Genomic DNA, 21,904 nt, shown 5'->3' with positions numbered 1-21,904 from the left:
TAATCACAGGCATGCAGCAAACTCCCCAGCTTCAATGACCTCATCTCAAAGCTGGGGTCAATAAAACTACCAAGCAAATTGCGTGAAGATTATGGCCAATGTTTACTAGGTAAGTGCCCGTGAAAGCTGCCGCTTAATGGGGAATGAGTACGATCAATGAGGCCCTGTCTACCTGCCCACACGCGCCCTGCCTTCCTGCCTTGCTGCAACAGCAGAACTTGTTTAGGTGAGATGAACACCCCCAGAGCAGCCCAGACGGGAAAGCTCCCAGCTCTGCACGGCGAGACGTGTTCCTTTCCTTCTCAGAGCTGATCACAGTTTGCTGTCGTCTGTTTTTATGTTTATCCCTTTTGTAACTGCCTCTCCTCCGGAGTTTTTGCTCAAGCAGCACAGGGCCAGGTGTGTCTTGGGTCCTGCCGGATATTCTGGGCAGGGAAACAGCCAACTCCATATCTGGCTCTGGTGCTGAACGGAGAGAGCAGAAGGCCCAGGGGCCCATGCTGAACTGAGGCCCCTGCACCCAAAATTATGGTCTGACCTTGGGCAAATTACACAGTCTTCTTTACCCTGAGATTCCTCATCTGTCCATGAAAATAACTGCCCATGTCACACAGAGTTACAAGTATTAAAGGAAATCAACAAATTCACAACCTAGCCAAGGGGCTACAAGTGCATCCTCAACAGACAAATGCTGCCTTTACGGCTCTGACGCACGCTAAGCGGGGCGGCCCCACACAGTGAACACTGCTAAGTGCCAGGGTGTTAAATGCTTCATGTGTGCTATAATACTCTTTAGATCTTACAACAATCCCAGGAAGAAATGAATATTATCATGCCCATTTCACAGATTCACCAACAGGTTGAGAGTATGCATTCTATTCCAAGGCCCTATGGTGAAGAAATGGCAATTTAAACCGGAATCTGGGCCCAGGCCTTGGCTCCATCTCTCTCCCATCCACCTGACCACTTGCCTATGAATTCCACCTGTCCAATATAAAAGTTTGCAGCCGGCCATCTCTTAAAAGCAATGTGTGCCACCGTTTGTCAATGTTGTTTAATTACCATAAACTGTTCTCAGAAACCACTACAGTAAAGAAAGTTGGACTTAAGGAATTCTGCATTGCGTTCTCCTGCAATGTGCAGGATCCCTTTCCTACACCTCCAAATCCAAGTGTATGCTTCCTCCATGTTTATGTTTGCACACGGCTTATTAAAGCAGAAGGTATCTGCAGTAATTCCATCTCGGTTGCTTTCCAAGTTTGCAGATTATCCATATTCGGTCTGTGAACGAAAATACTACAATGTGAATGAGAATACTGCAACCATGTCAGTAAACAAAGAATACTGATACCAAGTCATTAAAGGCTTCCGCCACTCCCCGGCGAGGACAGGCCTGCAGCCCAGCCACTGCAGCAACTCACAATGGTGCCCTCTGAGCAGACTCAGAATAAGAAAGGACGGGCTACTGGCCCGAGATAGCTAGGTGCTTGTCTAAAAAATGAATTCAGTGAGTCCTAATATTTGCTTCCTCCCATTCATACAAAATCACTAAATTCTTGAACTTGAGATACCTGGCTTTCTTTAGATAACAAGTAATCTTTTATTGTTCCAACAACCTGGTCTTTGTTGTAGTGCTCCTATATATCCTAGCTCTTCCTCAACCTCTTGGGAGCAGTCCCTCAGAGAGTTCTGAGAGACGGTCATCCTGGCTCGAGTCCTCCCGCCAAATAAAACATAACTCTTAACTTTTAGGCTGCACGTTTATTTCAGTCAACAGTTTTGGACACCATGAAGCACCACAGCAGAATTCTCTCCACCTGAACTCTCCAAGTAACCAGAGCCTTGGTACCAGCAGTGGCCCTTTGTGCTCATCCGCCTCCTCGGGGGGTCCAGATGAATTTGGCTGAGTCTCTCCTGGTTCTCAGATCTCACATATTGGTTGATGATCCTAAGTTTTATCTGGCGGTGTATCCAGGTACGTGGCCCTCCAGTTGAAAGAAACTGAGGTGAATTACCCACCCAGTGGAGACATCCCGAGTGGGTCCAAGTTGAAAGACACTGGGTTCAGGACTGAGTGGTTAGGTAAGAGGCTGGTCTAATGTTTTCCTCAATTTGGTTACCTCCATTGAATTTTTCAGGATAAAAGTAAAACTCTTATGAGGAAACTTTCAACTCCAAATTTTGGACCATCCTCCTGGCTGGTAACAGCATTCTCGGGTGACAGGGAATCTTCCAGGAGTGGTAGACACAAAGACTTCATGCCACAGAGTTGTCCCTGTGGGAAATCTTACTAGCAAATTTATTCTGAGAACCCGACCTTACAATGGGGAATAGAACTTTCAAAAAAAAAATAAAGAACAGAAAAGAAAAGAAAAAGAAATGACAGATTGCCAGTCTCCAAGTAAAACCCCAGCCAGATTTATGTACATACAAAACTTACAACATTAATCGGGAATAAGAAAAAAAAAAACTCACTCTGGAAATAACCAGGCCTGATAAAAACATTTTTTGGCATTCTGAACTTATAAAAACAAAATCCCCTTTAGTGGGAACTTGGATTTCTCTTCCTGTGTCCTTGAAATGTAAACGTTTTATCTTTCTCTGGATGTTTTAAGTGTGTGCATGTAAGTATATATATGTTTAGTTTAGTTTTTAAAGGAAACCTTGGACTCTGCCATACAAAAGTTTCAAGTATTGTGTACATACGGTGGCCACGCAAATAAATTGGGATTCTAAGCAATTGTTTGATTGTACCAATTTTCAGATATTTTGCCATCTTAAACTTTGTTGCATCAGCCTGGACCACGAAGGCTTTAAGCTTTTGGAGAGTAAACCTTTGAATTTTATTTAGGCAACACCCCGACTCTCATGTGGAAGGGCCTCTTCATCTTATTGGTTTAAAATCACTATATATATATATATATATTTATATATATATAAATTGATGGCCATATGATGGATTTTTTAATTTGGAAAAACTTTTTAATTGGTGAAAGTTTAAAGAGATCTCATTATAAACGGCTGTTTTATTGGTACCTATTAAAATAAAGTTTAAATGCAGAAAAATATATCTAATGGTTAACCTATGAACTCAGATATAAAAATATAACTGGTTTGAAAAGCTACATTTTTGTTTTTCCTTTCTGATAAATGTTTCTAGAGATGCTAATAAAAACTTAGTATAATTAATGTTAATTAGGTTGAATAACTGGAAAAAGGATAGTAAAAATTTCAAAAAAAACAGATAAGTGGCTTATCCCAAAAGGATAAATATTTTTATATGGTTATTTTGAATGAGATCAATAAAATGGACATTTTTGGATTTACATACAGGGTTTTGATACTACACTACGTAAAGTTAAAAAAAAAAGGGCCAAAGAGTTCACCTACTCCCCCCCAACATTAAAGTTCAAACAAGTCCGTTTTATTTACCACAGTTTAAAATATATTTATATGTAGACTGAAATACTTGATCAAGGATTGGGACAACAGACCAATTAATGAAATTAAAAATCGAGAAGGGCCTAAGCTCTTTGGCTGAAACTTGGGCATCCTAGAGACTTCTATAAAATTATATACAATGTACACCCACAAAAAAAAGGTTTCTGTCACTCCTTCTAGAAATAAGAATTATTGATTAAACTTAATAAATATAAAAATTAAAGGTATAAGATTTAATAAAATTGAGATAAAAGTTTGTGAAATTGGTATATTTAGATGGTCTTTATATAAACCTTTTGCTTATGTTGTGGGATAGATATGTTTCAGTGGAAAAACGCTTCCCCTTCTTGGTATTATAAGGCTGGGCACATGTCTGTCCCTCTGAAAATATTAATTGAACAAATTAAAGGAAACCAATATAGTTACTTGAGACGTCCAATATAACGTAAATCTAAAAAGTAATTTGAGTAGCTAAAAAAAATATACAGGTTTACCCTGGGTTTAACTTATAACTCAAGGAAAAGAGACCTTAATAAATGTCTTATGCAAGCTTTGGAAGACAAAATAAAGAAAACCTTAGTTTTAAAACATGGAATTCTTTGTTTACAGCTCTTCTCACTGATACAAAAATGCCAATTAAGGAGATAAAATTGGGTCTGGGTGACAGAGCAGTTATCTGGGGACCTGGAAGAGAGTGTCTTTGTCTTGCAGATCAGAAATATAAATACAACAAACAGTGACCTAGGACTGAGCCTAATTAGCTCAACGACATAAAACTTGAGGCCATGAAATTTTTGGCATTTTAGAACTCAGAACTCTGACGGGTCCTTCAGACTTTGTGAGGAAATCTTAATTATCTGTTTCATAAATAGTAAGCCTTAGTGATTTGAGCAAGCAAATTCAGCTTACTCCAACTATTATTATAAATATAAGTAAGTTTTAAAGTGAAGCTATGAGATCTCTAGCTTTTGTCTGTTTATAAGCCTGCATACAGATTTTAGAAGTGAGATATTTCTACTGCTAAAAAAAAAAAAATTTCGAAGTCAAACAGCTCTGCTTAATTGATGTAAAAATATAAGAGCTTAAAAATTAATTATTTTTAAAATAAAAACTTAACAAATTGACTTTCAGTGTCATGTGAATTGGAAAATATTCAATATTAAGGTAATATTTGATATTGTTTAGTTTAAGTATGTTCTAATATAGACATCTTTAAAATCATCCATCTTAACTATAATACCTTTACTGTACCTAGGTTTAATGAAAGTCAAATAAGATCCTGTTATATCTGTTGCAGATTTGTCAAAAAAAAAATAACAGTAATGTGCTGTGGTAAAATTTTAAGTAAATTAAATGCAAATGAGATGAGAGCTTTGGGTAAATATTTAAAATATATTTTTAAAATGTATGCTTAAAATAATCTCTAAATGTTTGATATCTTTAAATTCTAGAGTTGTGCTAAATTAAGTTAAATGACAAGATTTTATTAAATATCTATGCCATTTTCAGATAAAATGATTGAAATATGAATTACTTAACATTTAACTTCCTCTTACAGTGAAACTAAAGGTGTTTAGAAATATTAATAAATGGTTGGTATCACACAGAAATAGTCTCTATTAGTAAGGGAATGATCTCAGTATCCTAGGAAAGTAATATAAATGCGTAAAGGAAGATGTAAGAATGGAATAATACTTTGTTAATGAAAAATAGTGACTTTCTCCTGAAGCTGGTTACCTCTGAATGGAAGACAAAATAAGGGACACACTAATATAAGTATAGAAAGCTGTGGAAGGCTTGTGGAAAAGGAACCCTGAGGAAAGTTTTGTACGTGGGCAGAATTGGCTAAGTTTAGAATCAAATTGGGCAACGTAAATGAATCTTAGAAGTTAGCTGGAACAAGATTAGATTTGGTTTTCTCTCTGTTAAGAGGAAAAAATTTTCTTAAAATATTAATCCACCTTCAGTAACAGATTGTAAAACTTCTTATACCACTTAGCTGATCTGTTCTGCCTTTACATTTGACATATTTTCTTGTTAATGAATTAGTACTACATTACAGTGATCTATATGTTTATCTGATCAAGTGTTCTGAAATCTTTCAAAAAGCTCCCCAAATATAAAATTCTAATTAATTAAATAAAAATTAATTTAATTAATTAAAATTCTTTTAATCTCCAGTTAAGTTTGGGATGCTACAGAAGGCCCCTGAAACATCCCAAAGAGAGATTTTTAACTATAAAGTTTCATTTGGCATTTTAAATAACATGGAATTGTCAAATGAATCATAAAACTTCTAAGGTTATATTGAATGAGAAATATTATTAATATAGGTATTGTAGAAATTATATGGACTCCCTAAAATTCTGGTTTATCTGAAATGTTACCAGTGATAATTATGGGTATAGTGAACAGGTTTCTTTATTGATTATAGTGTAATGGTGTTTAACCATGCTTTTAAATCTTTTGTCATTTATAGACAGTTAATTGTTTTCTTCTGATGGTTTTGCAAAATGCTTTCTCTTCAAGGAGATTTACTGATTTCTAATAAATTTCAAACTACAGCACTGAACTAAACTGGGTAAGAAATTTTAAAGTTCTAATGAAAACTCTCATTGAAAGAATTAGTTACATGGGACTGATTAACCAGCTGAATATGGTTACAATTTTTGATACTGTTTGAAATACTACTGCCTTTTTACCTGTTTCCCAGACATAAAGAATCTCTTGTCCTTAAGCTAGTTATGGTTCACAGCAATTTGATAAATTATAACTATGTATACAGACTTGGAACAGTTATCTTTTCTCTCTATCTGATCCCTCAAAAGACTAAAAATACTTAGGTCCCCAGTGGCTCTATCAGACAAATTAGGGAGATCATCTCCTAAGAGATATAGGAGTATAAAGGTATTTTAAGGATTTTAAAGAGAAAAGAATTTACCTAATTCTGTAAGGCAAAAATCCATGAAAAGCCTTGACGTGGCTTTCTTGGCCTTAGAAAACCTTATTAACATTCTACCCTGAGACTCCGTATTAAAACTTCCAACACAGTCAATTTAAAAAGCCTATATGATCAAATAATCAGATTTAATTTGTAAAGAAATTAATCTTGATTTGGCTATATTTGAGAAAACTGAGGGTAACTTTAGAGAGAAAAAAATTATATTTTAGTCGATATTAAATTCTAGTTTTTTTAATTGAGGTCCATATTTACTAAGACACCTCCCAGATCATTCCTTGCTGTTATGTCACACTGCTGTACAGTTTAATTGAATTATGAAAAGAATACTCTAGGTTTGATTCTGAAGCTCAGTAATCTATCCTTGGGTAAAATTCCAATGCCCCATGACCTGCAGCCAGGGGATTATACATACTGCAACAGGCATGACTTAAAGAACTGTCTCCAACCTGAATGGAAAGACCCTTTTTCAGATACTCTTAACTAGACCATACACACCAAAGCTGAAGGAAACGGAGTCTCGGATTCATTTCCTATCTGAAACAGCCCCTGCAGTGCACTGGCCTATAGAGCGCTGCTCACCTTAAAACAATGCCCAAATGGAGAAAAAGCTTCCATATCAGGATGAGAAGAAGACGACATCTGAGCTAGACTGCTGACCCAAGACACCGGACCAGGACTGTATACCAATTACTTTGATAATTTCTCCAACCTTTGATTATGAACTACTCCAATTGTTAAGTTTATGATAAATTACCTATGTCTAGTACTTCTGTGTTACCTTGGTGGGTTTCCCTAATACAAGGCTCTAACTAGGTAGCCCTCAGAAACATTATTCTAAAAAGAAATTATAGTTCTGTTTAGGCCACTGTTGATCTTACAAGGTGGGAGATTTCAACTGGCCAATTAATACCTGCTCTGACCCTGACCATAAATATGAACTTTCTCATAGGATCAAACTCAGAAACACAAGCAAAATTTTAACCCAAAAATACAACTTCTCGACTAGTAAATTCTTACTCGTGACTTTATTAACGTTACTAGCTGTATTACTTATATCCTGTCTATTTTATAAAATTGTTGTCTGTTACATTTCCCAATGTGTAACTAGGCCCACAAGATTGATGATGGCTAAACATCTTGAAGAAACAGATAAAATTTATAACCCTGAATAAAATAAATATAATAGTGTGATTCTAGGTATGGGAATGAGCAAAGAAGGTTAAACACTTCCTGGATCATAATAGAGTAGTAAGACAGGTGATCCAGAGAACTTTTAGTATCAACAGGGCCTGATAAAAAAAACTAACACCTTGAATGGCAACTCAGAAGATACTTCACCTGAACTAGGAATGAGCCATCCTAGAAACGTGGGACAAAATTGGTCATGAAATTTCTCTCAAAATATTGGTCGAATTTAGGACCAAGGGGGAACACTGTGAATGAAAATACTACAATGTGCATGAAAATACTGCAACCATGACAGTAAACAAAGAATGCTGAATCCGAGTCATCAGTGGCTGCTGCCAACCCCCAGCGAGTACATGCCTACAGCCCGGCCTCTCAGCCACTCACAGTGGTGCCCTCTGAGCAGACTCAGTGCAAGAAAGGACAGGATACTGGCCCTAGATAGCCAGGGGCTTGCCAAAGGAATGAATTCAATGACCCAAATGTTTGCTTCCCACCATACATAGAAAACCACTAAATACTTGAACTTGAGATATCTGGTTTTCTTTAGATAACAAGCAATATTTTATTGTTCCAATTACCTGATCTTTGTTGTAAAGATTCTATTTATCCTAGCTCCTCCCCTACCTCTTGGGAGCAGTCCCTCAGAGTGATCTGAGAGGCTGTCATCCCGGCTTGAGTCCTCCAGCCAAATAAACCAAATCCCTTAACATTTAGGCTGAACGTTTATTTCAATGAAGTCCCAGAATAGACACAACTCATCAATTCTGTAATGGAACACACTGAATCAGGAACCAAAAGCGTGTTTTAGTCCAGAAAATCTCCAGGTTCCTATTTCTTCCTGTCATTATACAATCCCTCCAGAACTCATTACTTTGCTGTCTGCTCCTCTGGCAACCAAACTCAGAGAAGAGTCAACTCAGCAGAGCACCATGCTGGGGAGAACCCCCCGCAGAAGCACTGCAGGCTGCCTTCCCTCCCGCACGCTCTGCTGACCCTTGGTGTCCTCCGTGGAGACCAGGCCAACACAGCTCTTCCCAACAGCTGCAAAGTCGCACACGTTAAATAAATCATTTTATTTTATATGATATTTTACGTATATACCCATCTCTGAAAACAGCTTTGCCAGAAGCCCAAATCTTCAACATTAATCTGCATAGGCAAATCAGGTCCCCAAGGGAAAACAAGTCTTAAGACGACGATAAGGCCTCCAAATTCCTCTCCACGACCATGAACCAAACTGCCTGCAGGTCTGCAGCTGCAGGAGGCTACATGTCTGCTTTTAAAGCAACCCCTTTCTGCCCTCGGGTGCTACAATGCCCTTTTATGCCCTCCCATCACAGGGCAAGAGCAGCCGCTGCAGAACCTTGCAGGGCAGCACTGACAGGACTGGACAAAGGGGATCAGAGCTAAACAAAGCATTCTGATGACACGTGCTTGTCACTGTGTCTCTTTACAGATGTAGATATATATAGAGAGAAGTGGGGTGATATTGCTCAAAGTCACACAGCTAATAAGTGGCAAAGTATATAACTCTGCTCCTCCCTCCTGTGTGACGCCCAACTGGGACAACCACAGGGTTCTCTCGTGGCTGCCTGAACAGTCTTTTCCTATCACTCATGACACACAATAGTGTCTGAACTTAGCCTGCATTTGCAGCATCTTTTCCCTCCAGTTTCTCAGGAACAAGGCTGTTCGGGCCTGTATGAATTCCGGCTTCCTGAAATCTCCGTGCTCAGGCTGCTCTTGCCTGTGCACCCGGCCCGCTGCTCAGAGGCTCTTCCTCCCCTGCAGGAGGACGTTTCTAATCTTCACAGGGACACAACCTCAGGGGAGCTCTCCTCTCGCCCTCAGCATGGCAGGTGTCCCAGGCCTCATCCCGAGCAGCCCCGTTAGGACGGTGTCTGCCCAGCTCTGCTAGTCAGATCAGCAGCCTCAATGCCAGGGATTATACCCAGGTCACACTGCAAACCTACTGCCCGCCTCACAGCCCCCAGCCAGCAGGTCACCTGGAAGTCACAGCAAGTGCCCCACCCAATCCAGAAGTCTCTTCTTTTGCCAGCACCACTGATGAATGGTTTCCAACCTTCGGTCAGTTTCGCACAAAACAGCACCTTCTACAGTGAAACGGGTGGTTTTACTTCTGCACCTCATCCTTACTGGAAACGTAAAGGGAAACCAAAAGGCCTTTTCTCAACCCTTTTCTGATGACACCCTCCCACCCACAATACTCATATGCTCAAGAGCTTTGGATCCACATGATTTTCTTTCTCTTAGGCTAAGTGGCTCAAAAAACTAAGGGATTCTTTCTCCTTTGAGGGTATTAGCACTCAGTTTCTCGGCTTTAATCTGTTTTTGTCTCTCTCTTCAGTGACCCTAGCAGTTGCCACCTCTTACTCCCTTCAGCAGCCTCCCTCCCAACATCTAGTCTAGGAAATCAGCTGTGATGAGGGGCACGGGGGCAGTCACAGAAGATGCAACTAAGGCACAGAGAGGCTACATAATTTGCCCAAGAAATCACTTTGAACCACCAACAGAGTGTGTCACGTCCCTCTGTTTAACTCTAATGCTAAGCAAGTTAACTTTTTGTAGATTATGTTTATAAACAGATGAGGTATGAAAATACATACAAGGACACACATCAACTCTAAGATATTCATTAACTCCACTATTTTGTTTCTATTTATTTTATTTCTATTAAAAAATTAAGAACCCCTGCAGTCAATATAGCAAAATGTTACTGGGTTTTAAATCCAGAATATACAGGGGTTGTGTCATTACTCATTCTTGTATGTATTTTCACAAGACAAAATGATTTGAAAGTCTCTCTCCCCGCCCCCTACTCACTACTGGCTCTCACCAGAGCTCCCAGACCACACATCTAACAGCCTTTCACTTTACCCACAGCTGAACTCATCAGTTTTCCCCTAGAACTCCCTCTGCTGCTTTCCCTCCTCAGAACACAGCAGGACCATTATTTAACTCATTAATCCACCCAGAAACCTGGGCCTTACTCCATGCTACCTTCACAGAAATCATTGATCCTTTCCTCTTTACCATCTAAACATGCCTTCAATCTGTTCGCTTTTACCCACTGACCGTCCCACCGCTCAAGTGGAAGCCAACAACACTGCCCACCTGGACTCATGAGTCTCCCAAGTGGCCCCACAGCCACTCTCCCCTACTTGAGACAAATGTGATTGTGTCTCTCCCACGCTTTTGGACTCATTTCAGACCCACTGTTCTTAGAAGAAACTTCAATTTCTTCACCTGGTGAAGGTCTTTGCCATGAAACTGTCAGCTCAGGAAGGGCAGGACACACCCTCGTCCCTCGGCTCCACCATCTGGCAGAGCATCAGCTTGGGAGGATTGAGTTCTTAGCAAACTACTTCACTTATCCATACAAATCCATGGTAGATTAGAAAGATTTTAGATGTTGAGCTCGACTATTAATTTGGGGATTTTGCACTGGCAACCTGCAAGTATATATTCTAATTATTGTGTCTTCTTAAAACCATACCCAGATTAAAGGAGTATTTGTGGAATGTCTTCGGAGTAAAAGGGACTGTACTTTTACAGATTTTATGTTTTAAAATATGAACAACCCGGACAGGGTCAAAAATAGTACCGCCTCACAAGTGACAGAAGACAGGTGAGACGCATATAGCAACAGGTCACAAAGATGGTAAGAGCAAAGTTGTTTCTCCAACCCCCGAAAAAATTCCTCCAAGAACTGAAAACTCAGAAATTTGAGAGTAAAATACTATCATATAAAGAAAGAAAATAAATAATCCTCTTCATCAGGGTTTCTAGATCTGACTGCAGAGTTATTAGCAGGCCATACTGAATCCTAGCACAGAAAAATCAGATGGACTAGTGGTGAGTAAGTTCCAGGAAAACGGCAGTAACTCCTCCACTTGAAAGAGGACACACACTCACTTGTTCAAGGTGATTGTAAACCACATTCTGCAGAAATTCAGAAGATTCAGGCACCGCTTCTAGATGGTGATGACACGGAAGGACGGCTTGGATGCATGCTTCTAACCGAGTCACCGGCATTCTTACACTGCAGGGGGAAATGGAGGCCCTCAGCCAAGAGCACAGTTGTTCCTGTCATGTATCCCAGGCCGTGCCTCGGGGACTCAGTGTACTGTAGCAGTCTGGCCCCAGGTGAGGACCCGCAGCGTGGCCCAAGCAAGCAGGAGGGGCACTGTGCTTGAGAAATCCCATCCCCCATGGGGGCAAGAGGGGCTGGTGGGGTTGTGTGAACCTATAAATGCTCATAGAAATACACCTGCATACATTGAAGTGATAAAATTAAAAGTAGCAGGCTATTTAACAAAATTTCAATTGTCAGTGTTAATTTTACCATTCCATTCCGCTTGTCCCCTGCACTCTGAGACAGGCTTAGGCTCTCTCACAACTGCAGCTCTGATGCAATAGTTGTGAAGTTATTTTACTTTGCTGCAAGTGTCTTCGCTCCCAGTGTCACTGTGACTGTCGTCTCTTAACACAGTCAGATATCTTCCTGGATCTCTCCCTGAGTTCCTTGCTCCTGCTTCTCAGATCCTGAGATAAAGAACAGGTGAAGGCACATGACTGGAAAAGTCAATGTGGACTTGACCAAAGTCCTCAGTGACCCCCTAGGTGAGTGCTGCCCACCCCTTACCTTCGATTCTCAAGGTTCTGCCCAGGGTGACATCCAGCCAGGAGAGAGTCCTGGGCCCTATTAAAAGCTGTGTGGCTTGGGTGCAGGGAAAGCTGCAGGAGCTGGTTCCGTAGCCGGTCCCATCCACACCTCTGCTCCTCTCTCTCCCGAGGCAGCGCTGCCAAGCCCCCAGGCTCCCTGAGCTTCTGTCTTTCTCTTCTACTCTACTTCAAGCCCTTTTCCTCTTCCTTTATTCCCTGATTATCCCTAGCTGGAGTGATTTTTCTATCATAGAATTTGAAAAAATTTCCTGCAGCTGAAAAAGAGGTGCCAGAGGTCAACGCGCATATGGTGGTTCCTGAATAGAGCCCCTGGTTAGGGGGACCCTCACCAACACTCATGGGGCATCAGGCACGTTGCAGGGTCGACCACCACCAACAAGAGTTTGCTGTGACACCAAGGCACGCACAGCATCCCTGCTCACTAAATTGTAGTTGTAGTCCTTTATTAAGAAGCAAAAATAAAAAAATTGCTCATGTTTCTTACTAAAATTATTTATGAGGGAGAAAAAGAAATTGTAATAGAAAGAACAAATTTCACTCCATGTTAGATGTGTTCATTTGGCTTTAATCCTGTACGTTGTTTTCTAGGCTCAGACTTGCTATCTCTGCACCTTTTGTAAAAGAAAGTTGCCTTTAGCCTGAAATATCCAGGAGGGTCTATTCTCCGGGCTCTGATCTTTAAGAATATTTGCTCTTCTACACTTTTGTATAGATGGCAAGTTGTAAAATAGTGAATAACCTTTCTTTTTTTTGGAGGTTTTACAGGGGCACCATAATTTGACCCACATGGACAGCTGCAGGAACAAAGGATTTCAAGGACAAACAATTCATACAGCAAGAAGTTTGCAACAACCAGCCACATCCCCGCCACTTTTTAGTATAAAAGGAGACTGAATTCTGCCCTGGGGAAGAGAGTTCTACTGGATAACAATATGCCATTTTCTGGGTCTGCCAGCTTTACAAATAAAGTCTCTTTTCCTTACTCCAACATCTCATCTCCCGATTAATTGGCCTGTCATGCAGCAAGCAGAACGAGTTTGGACTTGGTAACAAATTGACTGCCTTAGAGGTAGTATGTCTCCACTGTTTCCTCATTTCCAGTATTTCACAACCTATCAATTTTATATGTTTTTTAACAACATGAACAAAAAACCTATTACAAGGAATTGATTCCACAGAAATAAAATTATTTCTACTCCTTCAAAACTTTTTTCTTTTCTATTTTATTTTGTTTTGCTTATTGAAAAGAAAATAAATTCAAATCTTTTTATTTCACGTATTTTTATAACTAGATATTGTAAATACTACAAAGATATTTAAATTGCAATAAAAATTGTTCATATATTAGTATAAAGATATATACACAATCAATGCAGATTAGGAAAGGAGTAGATATTTACTAAAAATCCACTGCACATCCAGTCTTTTACAAGCATATCCTGGAATATAAGCTCTATTATCCAGGGTCCCCCACCCCCAATCTCACTGCGGAGTCCCTTAGTAATCAACTACCAAGGCACCAGCATAGAACCATGAGATCACTATTTTAGGTATAAATGAGAGTATTAGCTCATTCAATTCTAAAAGAGAAACCTTAAAATAAATACTGAACTTACTTACAGATAAACAAATTTGGACACAAAAAAGTACAGTTTCTCCCCAAATTCACAAAGATAATAACTGGTAAAGGCAAGATTTGAACTCATCTGCCTTGAATATAAAGCTAAGTTGGAAATCCCCTTCAACTGTGGAGGACCAGCAGCACAGCCTGTCACCCTATCTTTGTTCAGATCTGGCTTTACACAGCCTGAGACAGCACCCCTTCCTATGGAACTCGAGGGCAAACAATAACAATAAGGATTTTATATTCAGTAGTTTCTTAGGTCTCAATTATATAAAGTGTCAGCAGGTCAGCAGAAAACTCTGGGAAATATGAGTGGGTCCAGAGCTTTTTGCTGATAAGAAACTCAATCTATCAGGACAGAGTGACCTTCCCATGAGAGGCCTCATGGACATAAACTAAAGGCAACTGAGCAATGAAAACTAGCAAGAACATGGAACTCAAGCAAGAAGGATCCCTACCATCCCCTGCCCAGTTGCCTCTTCACCTTTGTGGACAAGACGGCAGAAGGTCCATGTTCTTGTCCAAGTTACAACATCATGGATTCTCACCCATATAATATTACGACTCTATGCTGTCTTAAGTCCTTTCCAACTAAAATATGATGACACCAATATCTCAGCGGAATGTCTATGTCTCCACTTTCTCTCTTCTATTAGGAGACTATATCTATGGCCACAAAGCCGAAATTCAATTAAAAACACCATGCACGAAGCCTGGTGAAAGTCTGTGTAAGAGACATTGTTCTCAAGCTCAGTGAGTGAAAACTCAGAAAAAGTGGTCCTTATCCCTCTGCAAGTGGAAGGTAGCCTGATTGTGTGTGTGTATGTGTGCACACGTGTGTGTGTAAATCAAATACAATGTATTCTGGGATGTGCACAGATTTTTTTTATGTTACTATCATTTCATGAGGATGAGCCAACCTTTAAAGTAATTTGAATCTACTATTCTGAGAGAGTCTCAGGATATTTTGGTGGAGGATGGGAAAGGGGAAAGGAAAGGAGGAAAGAAGTAAATGAAGCAAAGCTGTAAGTATACTGCTAGGGAAAGGCAAGACATTAATTTTGTTCCTACTTGCATCACACACAAATTAGGGACTGGCTTTCCCACATGTCTTGTCAAGCACTGAGTTGCAGAAGAACAGGTGACAGCCCATTTCTCACTGAGCTTGTGACTGTACGTGGCATCTTATAGACACTAATTATTTAACCTGATCAAACAATCTGGCAGCAGGCTGTAATTCTCCTATTTTGAGAGATAAGAAAACAGGAAGTGAAAGACGGTATATAGCTTGACAAAAGTCAGAGGACAAGTAAACTAAAGAGGATGAATTCAAACTCAGATCTGAATGCAGAGTCTGATCTTCCCACTCTGAGGGCTGGAAATTCCTTAACACACAGGGTCCCCAGCTCCTCTGCTTTGTTCCTGGCACCAAGCATTTCCCATGGCGATATTCTCCAGTTCTCAGACACAGCGCTCTGTGCAGCCAATAACCTCCATTCGACCTTGATCATCTACCTGTCACGCCCACCAGGCTTCACCAGGCAAGAAAGCTGGCTTTCAACTGCATACAAAGCCACCCCTGTTTTATCCTGGACTCTTCAGCGGCTTTTCCAGCGTAAACACAGCCATGAAAGTGCTCACAGTTTGTACATGAGCCACACTACCTCTCTCCATCTCTGTCCCCACCTATACTACTTTGCTATGACCATTTTGAGAATCTTGGAAACAATTTTTTAAAAACAGAAAAGAAAGGATTCTGTAACAAGTACTTAATACTTACAATTTTAAATGAGAAGTTACAAAGTGAGTATTTACAAACCGAATCTGCCTTCCTAGGTGTCAGTTTTAACAGTTAAAATATACAATAGCAAAAAATTCTGACTTAAATAATTAAGAAAAACATCAACAATAATCTGGAATAAACTCTAAAACAATGCCCATGTTGTACATGGAGGAAGTACAGGACTGTACTGTGGGGTAAAGTAAGAGGTGTGAAAGTAGAGACATCAACATTTTGTATGCAGGAAAGCAGTTTTGTAAAAATGTACGTTCTCCTAAAGATAATTCAAAAGTACTAAAAAATCCCACGAGAGCACTTCTTTTTTTTTTTAACTTGAAAAATTATATTAGAATTCTTCAGGAATAATAAAGTCATAATACTAACCAAGAAAATTTGGGATCGAAAAGAGAATCAAAAAATCGCACTGTCAGATATTAAATAAATGTTTACAATATGTAAGATATAGTGCTAGTGTAAGAAAGTAAGATTGATAAAAATAAACCATGAGCTCAAAAAGAGACTCTAGTGTACATAAGTATTCTTTACAGGTGGGATTTCAAGTTAAAAAGCAAAGTAGGAATTCAATAATTGTCTTGGGACAATCAGAGAATCCCCTGGAAAAAACAAATTCTATTCCAGTCATAATGACCGCAAGAAAAATTACAGAATGTGATGTGAATATTAGAAAGTACTAATAACAGCGAATATAATTCTTTGCTCATATTAATTCAACTTCTCTTCACTATAACAAGTACCATCATCATCTCCATCTTAGAGATTAAAAAAACCTACAGAAGAAATTTATACCAGTATAAGAAAGTATTTCTAAGAATAATATCAGGAATAAAACCCAAAAAGAAGACATTTACAATCTTAAGATTATTTTGGGCCACAACAAAAATGAATCTACTGAACAAAATGAAAGGCAAAAAATGACAAGGAAAAGCTCTCTGATACATGTTGATGAAGACAAGGGGTTAATGTTCATAATATACATAGAGCTGTCACAAAGCAACAAGAAGCTGCCTCACTTAAATGTGTGCAAAGGACAAAAGAGATCATTCACTTTTTAAAAGTCAGATGGCTAATGAGTGAAAAATGCTCAATACCTCACTGGTCATCAAGTGCAAATTAAAACAATGAAAAAGTACTTTTGCTCATCATATTGGCACATATTTTTAAAAGATATTCTAGCTAGTGTCCATCTTTGAGACAACAAACTGTGAGCGATCTTTTGGAGGATGACATGTCAATGGATATGTAAACTCTGAAAAACGTGTGTACACACAGGCTGAACTCCACATTTTGGAATCGTTTCATTTAGAAAAATTCAGTTCAAAAAGATGTACTTATCAGAGCATTTACACAGCACTGTTTACAATGGTGAGAAGAAAAGCTGAAGTGAAATCATATCCAGCGATAGAGAATTGGTTACATAAGTTATTCTACATCTTTTCATGCCCCACAGGAGAAGGAATTTCTTGATTCACTTGAAAGGAGCCTGTGATTTATGTAGTTGTCACATCCAAGGACTAAATTTCCAGAAAACTTAACGAAAATAATACTCATACAAGATCACAGGAATGTTTGTATAAGAAGTATGCCAGTCAAACACCCTTTCTGACAGTGGAAAATGGAGAAAACTTAAGTGTCCACCATCAAGACAATGATGCGGTAAATCACGGTGAGCTGTGGGCACTAAAGTTCCGGTGTTTCGGCGTGGTCCAAGGCCTTGTCCACAGTACGCTCCCACGAAAGGTGTCCTTACACAAGAGACCAAACCTGCATATCAGGAAAACCCTCTACTCTATCTGAAAGTACTGGGTGAGTCTGGAGAGAGAGGACGTCTGTGATATATACCTGAGTGAATAAACCGAGCTGCAGAAAACATATAGTATGGCCTTATTTTTCAATAAAGCATATATACACACACATAGACATAGATTTCTCATATACGTGTATGTATGTGTTTATTTATATGACATAGGCATAAAGGTCATGAAATATATACTCCACATTGTCAGCAGTTTTTACTCTCAGGAAAAAAGGGGAAGGGATGTAGGGGACTTTCGGTACCACAACAGATCTCTTTTCAGAATTTCAGTTAAGTATACTTGGAATTTAAAAGTTTATTTAAGTCCAAAGTAAAATGGACGAGGACTCCACAAGACAGAATGCTATACTAGTCATTAAAAATCATGCCAGGGGAGATAGAATATTGTAGAAAAATGTGTAATAAGCCGAATGGAAAATGGAGGTCTCCACACAGTATACAGGCACACATTGCTCGCTGGTTTTTATGACAGAGGTAATACACACTGATGAAAAGAACAGAAAATAGATGTTAATGTGTTAATTATTATCTCTGAGTACTGGCACCAGGATAGATCCTTTTGACCATTTTTTCAGACATTTATATTAAATACACACTATTTTTCAACTGAAAAATGCATTTTTAGATGTCTAGTACCACACATTGGAAAATTACACGAGTACTTACAGAAACAAATAACTAGGAGACACCGCAGCAGCGTCACAAAGTGTAGAAAGGGCGATCCTGAATAACACCGCGCAGTTACATAAGGACCCACAAAGTGAGAGCACCTGCTGTAACAGGGCGCGGCCCCCTTCCATTTGTCAGATGTGTCTTCAGGGCTGAGGCAGTTCTGAGCACGGCCAGTGTCAGTGCTGGTGTCTGGTTGGATGCCACTGGAGGTGAGGGCACCTGCAAGCCGAGAGGAAGAACAGAAATCATCCTCTGCTTTTTCTCTCTTGTTTCTTTGTTACTTTTAAAGAGAGGCGGAAATAAGATAAACTGGATCTTTCCTACTGAAATTTCAGTAATGAAACCATTTTTAAAGTGATCACAACTTATATTCTGCCTATGACTGTCTTTTCAACAAAGCATCATATTTATAAAATGTTAATTAACTCACTTAATTAACTCCCTGTTGAAACATTCTAGTAAAGAGCATGAACTGCAGTATGTAAAAGAACCACACCTGCAGTGACTAGCTCAGCTGTCTTGACGGCAGTGCAGTCAGCCCCCACCATCCCGTGGCCCTGAGCTCCTGATGCTGGGAAGAGAGCGCGCTGCTGCCTCAGATGGAAAGAAAAGGTGAAAGCATTTTCTGAAATCTACAGCACTGACAAAACATAACTGATAAATCCCAGGCTCCTTTGAGGCTGTCATTTTCCGTTTCTGGCCAACACCCGTCAATGAGCAGAACCACCCCATTCCCGAGTCATGGGACTCACGTGGGCAGAAGTTTTGGAGAAATTTCCAGGTATAGAATGTAAACCAACTATACATAAAACTCTAAAAAAGAAAAGATGCAATAATCTGATTTTGGAAGACACTAAAATATTCTCCTAAGCCTTAGTACTTGGAAAGGCTGGGCTTCTACTAAGCCACTTATTTATTTCACAGCCAATGAGCATCTCCCACAAACCCTGTTTCCCTGTGTCTGCTGGGAGCTTCAGGCACATTGATGTTGTCTATCTTATAAGTCACAAGGCAGAGGCGTGTGTCTCACGCTTGCAACTCTCACACAGGCTCAACTCCTAGCCTCACTGTATGAACTTGGCCCCATTTTCTCACCTGTTTATTTGGTATCTGTTCTTCTGTAAGCTGCCTGAAATGCTTATTGAAACAAGTCAGAAGAATGAGTGGGTAGAGAAATGGACAGATGGACAGGTGAGAGATGGGCAGAAAAACAGAGAGTCTCCAAGAGAAGGGGAGCAATCAAAATTACCTATGCAAAACCCTCTTCTAGTCAGGGAAGGAAACCACCACGGAGAAGTGTGAAGAGGCAGGTTGCTTAGGACTGTTTCCTGGATTCCATGAAAAGTCACACCAAGAGATGAGAGGGTAGAACTATAAATAATAAAAGAAAAAATTCATGCATGTTTGAAAAATATATCTACATTATGTACTATCTAAAGAATAGAGTCAAATCAGCAAGGCCCAATAACAAAATCCTTGGGTATTTACAGAAGTGAGAATCCCATCTCCAATCTGCAAGGCATCCCTTTGGAGCACTGAGAGTCTACACGGTGCGGTCATAAAGCCATCACCGCAAAAGCGATGCTATCCTGCACTTACGAGGAAAGAGCAGCTGTGCTCGGTCTGCCTACACGTGTCTTTTACACCCCTCAGCACCTCTACGGGGGAGGGACGCCTAGCGAGCCCCATCTCTGCAGGACAGAAAACAAGTCCAAGAGAGGCTAAGCCGACCTATCAATTCTCCATCTCACAGGACTTGTCACTCCAGACCAGGACTCGAACTCGGACCCACGTTTGTAACCACAGTACTACCGTATTTTATGTGCTTTTTGTGTGTATAATACATTTGTTTCTGGCATGAAAGGGTATTTAATAAATGATCGGTTGTCTTGTCTATCTCATTAGCTCACAATCTTTATATTTTTGAATTGTACTCTTCCCATGGAGAAAGGAACGGAAAGAGCGGGGATCAGAATGAGGTGGGGCTCCATTCTTTATCTGTTGCCTCATCTCATCGAAGTCCCCAAACAAGGAGATAGAGCAAATGTTCTCGTCATCATTTAAAGAGAGGGCTCCAGTGATGGTGACTTACTCAACTCCAAAACCAAGTCTGGGGGAAGGGCACATGCAGCAACGAGAGCAGTATCACCTGTAGGAAGGCAAAAAGAGCTCAGGGGATGGCTCAATGGGTCAGCCTGATTTCATTTCAATCGATAATACAATAACACACTCTAAAAAATCTAGCATGCAATGGATTTGCTCTTTCTTGACATCTAGCAAGTTTCCACAACTCACATGTAACATTATCACGAACTAGTGAAAGGAAGAGTCCACAGACAAGGAAAATCAATGCCACAGGCAGGCTGAAACACAGGCTGGAGGAAAGGAAGGGAAAGGGCATAGTTAAGAAGAGGCAAAATTCTGGGAAAAATACATCATCACAAGGAATCTCAAGCATCATCCAGCAATCATATAATCATTCTTTCAAGGGAGAGTTACTTAGGTCCTATTTTGTGCAACATTGTACAGTGGGCGAAGCAAGAGCACAGCGTCCATGGTGGCAGCAAGTTGCGGAGCTCCAATACACTTCTGATCCCGGTACCTTGCACACTTGTCCTCAGTATAAAGGCAGAATATATAGTAAAATAATCCAATGTAAACTCTATGCAATGCTGAAAAAAATTAAAGAATACCTAAATACCTGGACAGACACACCACGCACATTCCTGAATCAAATGACAGCATTCTTGGGATGGCAGTGCTCCCCAGAGCGATCCATATATTCAACGTGGACTCGATCACAATCCCAGTGGGTTCCTCTGCAGAAACTGACTATCTGCTGCTACAATTCATATGAGAATTCGAGGATCTCAGTAACCAAACCGTACTTGAAATAGAAGAAGAGTTTGAGAGGACATGTAATTCTCAATTTCAAACCTTACAACTGTATCTCCAGGTGAGATTAGAGGCCATTTTTAAGTTATAATTGTGTTTATCCTTATTTTCTAAATTCTGTACAACGAATATACCTGTTAGAATAAGAAATTTAAAAAGTAAAGTATCTTTTAAAACATGCAAACCGATTCATTCATTGGGAAGAAAATATTTTGACTATAAAGAAGTAAACAAATATCTAGTGAAAAAGGACTATTTAAAAACAGGAGTGCATTTACAGTTTTTGTAAATTGGAAACTGAAAAGCACAAACACATCAAGTTTCTAGGGAGAGTGTTGCAACATATTAATTATTTCCAAAATTCTAATTGAACAATGAAAACTCAAGAAAGAGAAAATCTTGATTGACAGCCAACTGCAAACACATGGAGAGCAAAGGCCTAGAAATCACAGTTCCTTTAACTCTGCTACTAACTCAATAGGAGAGGAAATTCCTCACAGAGGGGACAGTGGAATCCCATGCATAAGACAGGATACACAGTACAAACTGCACTAGAATTGGGGGTGATTTCCATAGAAGAATTCTAAAGTTACAACATTGCTGAAAAACTATAAAAACACTGACAGACAGATTAAAACACACAGTCATATATATTATATAGAAACATATGAAGTCTGCTCCCATGTTGCATAGAAATACAAACATATTTGTTCATTTATGGGCACTGATTACTTTATCCCAGGTAGAATATTTCAACTAAAATAGATAATCAATAATACACTCCTCTTGTCAAATCTAGTT

At 39.6% G+C, this 21,904-nt stretch overlaps 1 protein-coding gene across 1 annotated transcript in view; it reads right to left on the bottom strand.

Moving 5' to 3' along the window:
- LOC140688317 (uncharacterized) overlaps nucleotides 1–21,904 on the bottom strand; it is a 141,632-nt gene that overhangs the window by 33,309 nt on the left and 86,419 nt on the right. Inside the window, exons 14-19 of the mRNA XM_072946941.1 lie at nucleotides 20,910–21,095; nucleotides 20,301–20,357; nucleotides 19,458–19,579; nucleotides 18,203–18,427; nucleotides 11,958–12,157; nucleotides 11,528–11,654 (exon numbers count right to left, since the gene is read on the bottom strand). The gene's annotated coding sequence lies outside the window, so the exon portion shown is untranslated. The remainder of the gene's footprint in view (nucleotides 1–11,527; nucleotides 11,655–11,957; nucleotides 12,158–18,202; nucleotides 18,428–19,457; nucleotides 19,580–20,300; nucleotides 20,358–20,909; nucleotides 21,096–21,904) is intronic.

The sequence above is a fragment of the Vicugna pacos genome, chromosome 22 (genome assembly GCF_048564905.1).
Source record: "Vicugna pacos chromosome 22, VicPac4, whole genome shotgun sequence".
In the NCBI taxonomy this organism is placed as follows: domain Eukaryota; kingdom Metazoa; phylum Chordata; class Mammalia; order Artiodactyla; family Camelidae; genus Vicugna; species Vicugna pacos.
Note: the sequence above shows the minus strand (reverse complement) of the source record. Positions and strands in the feature narration are given on the sequence as shown.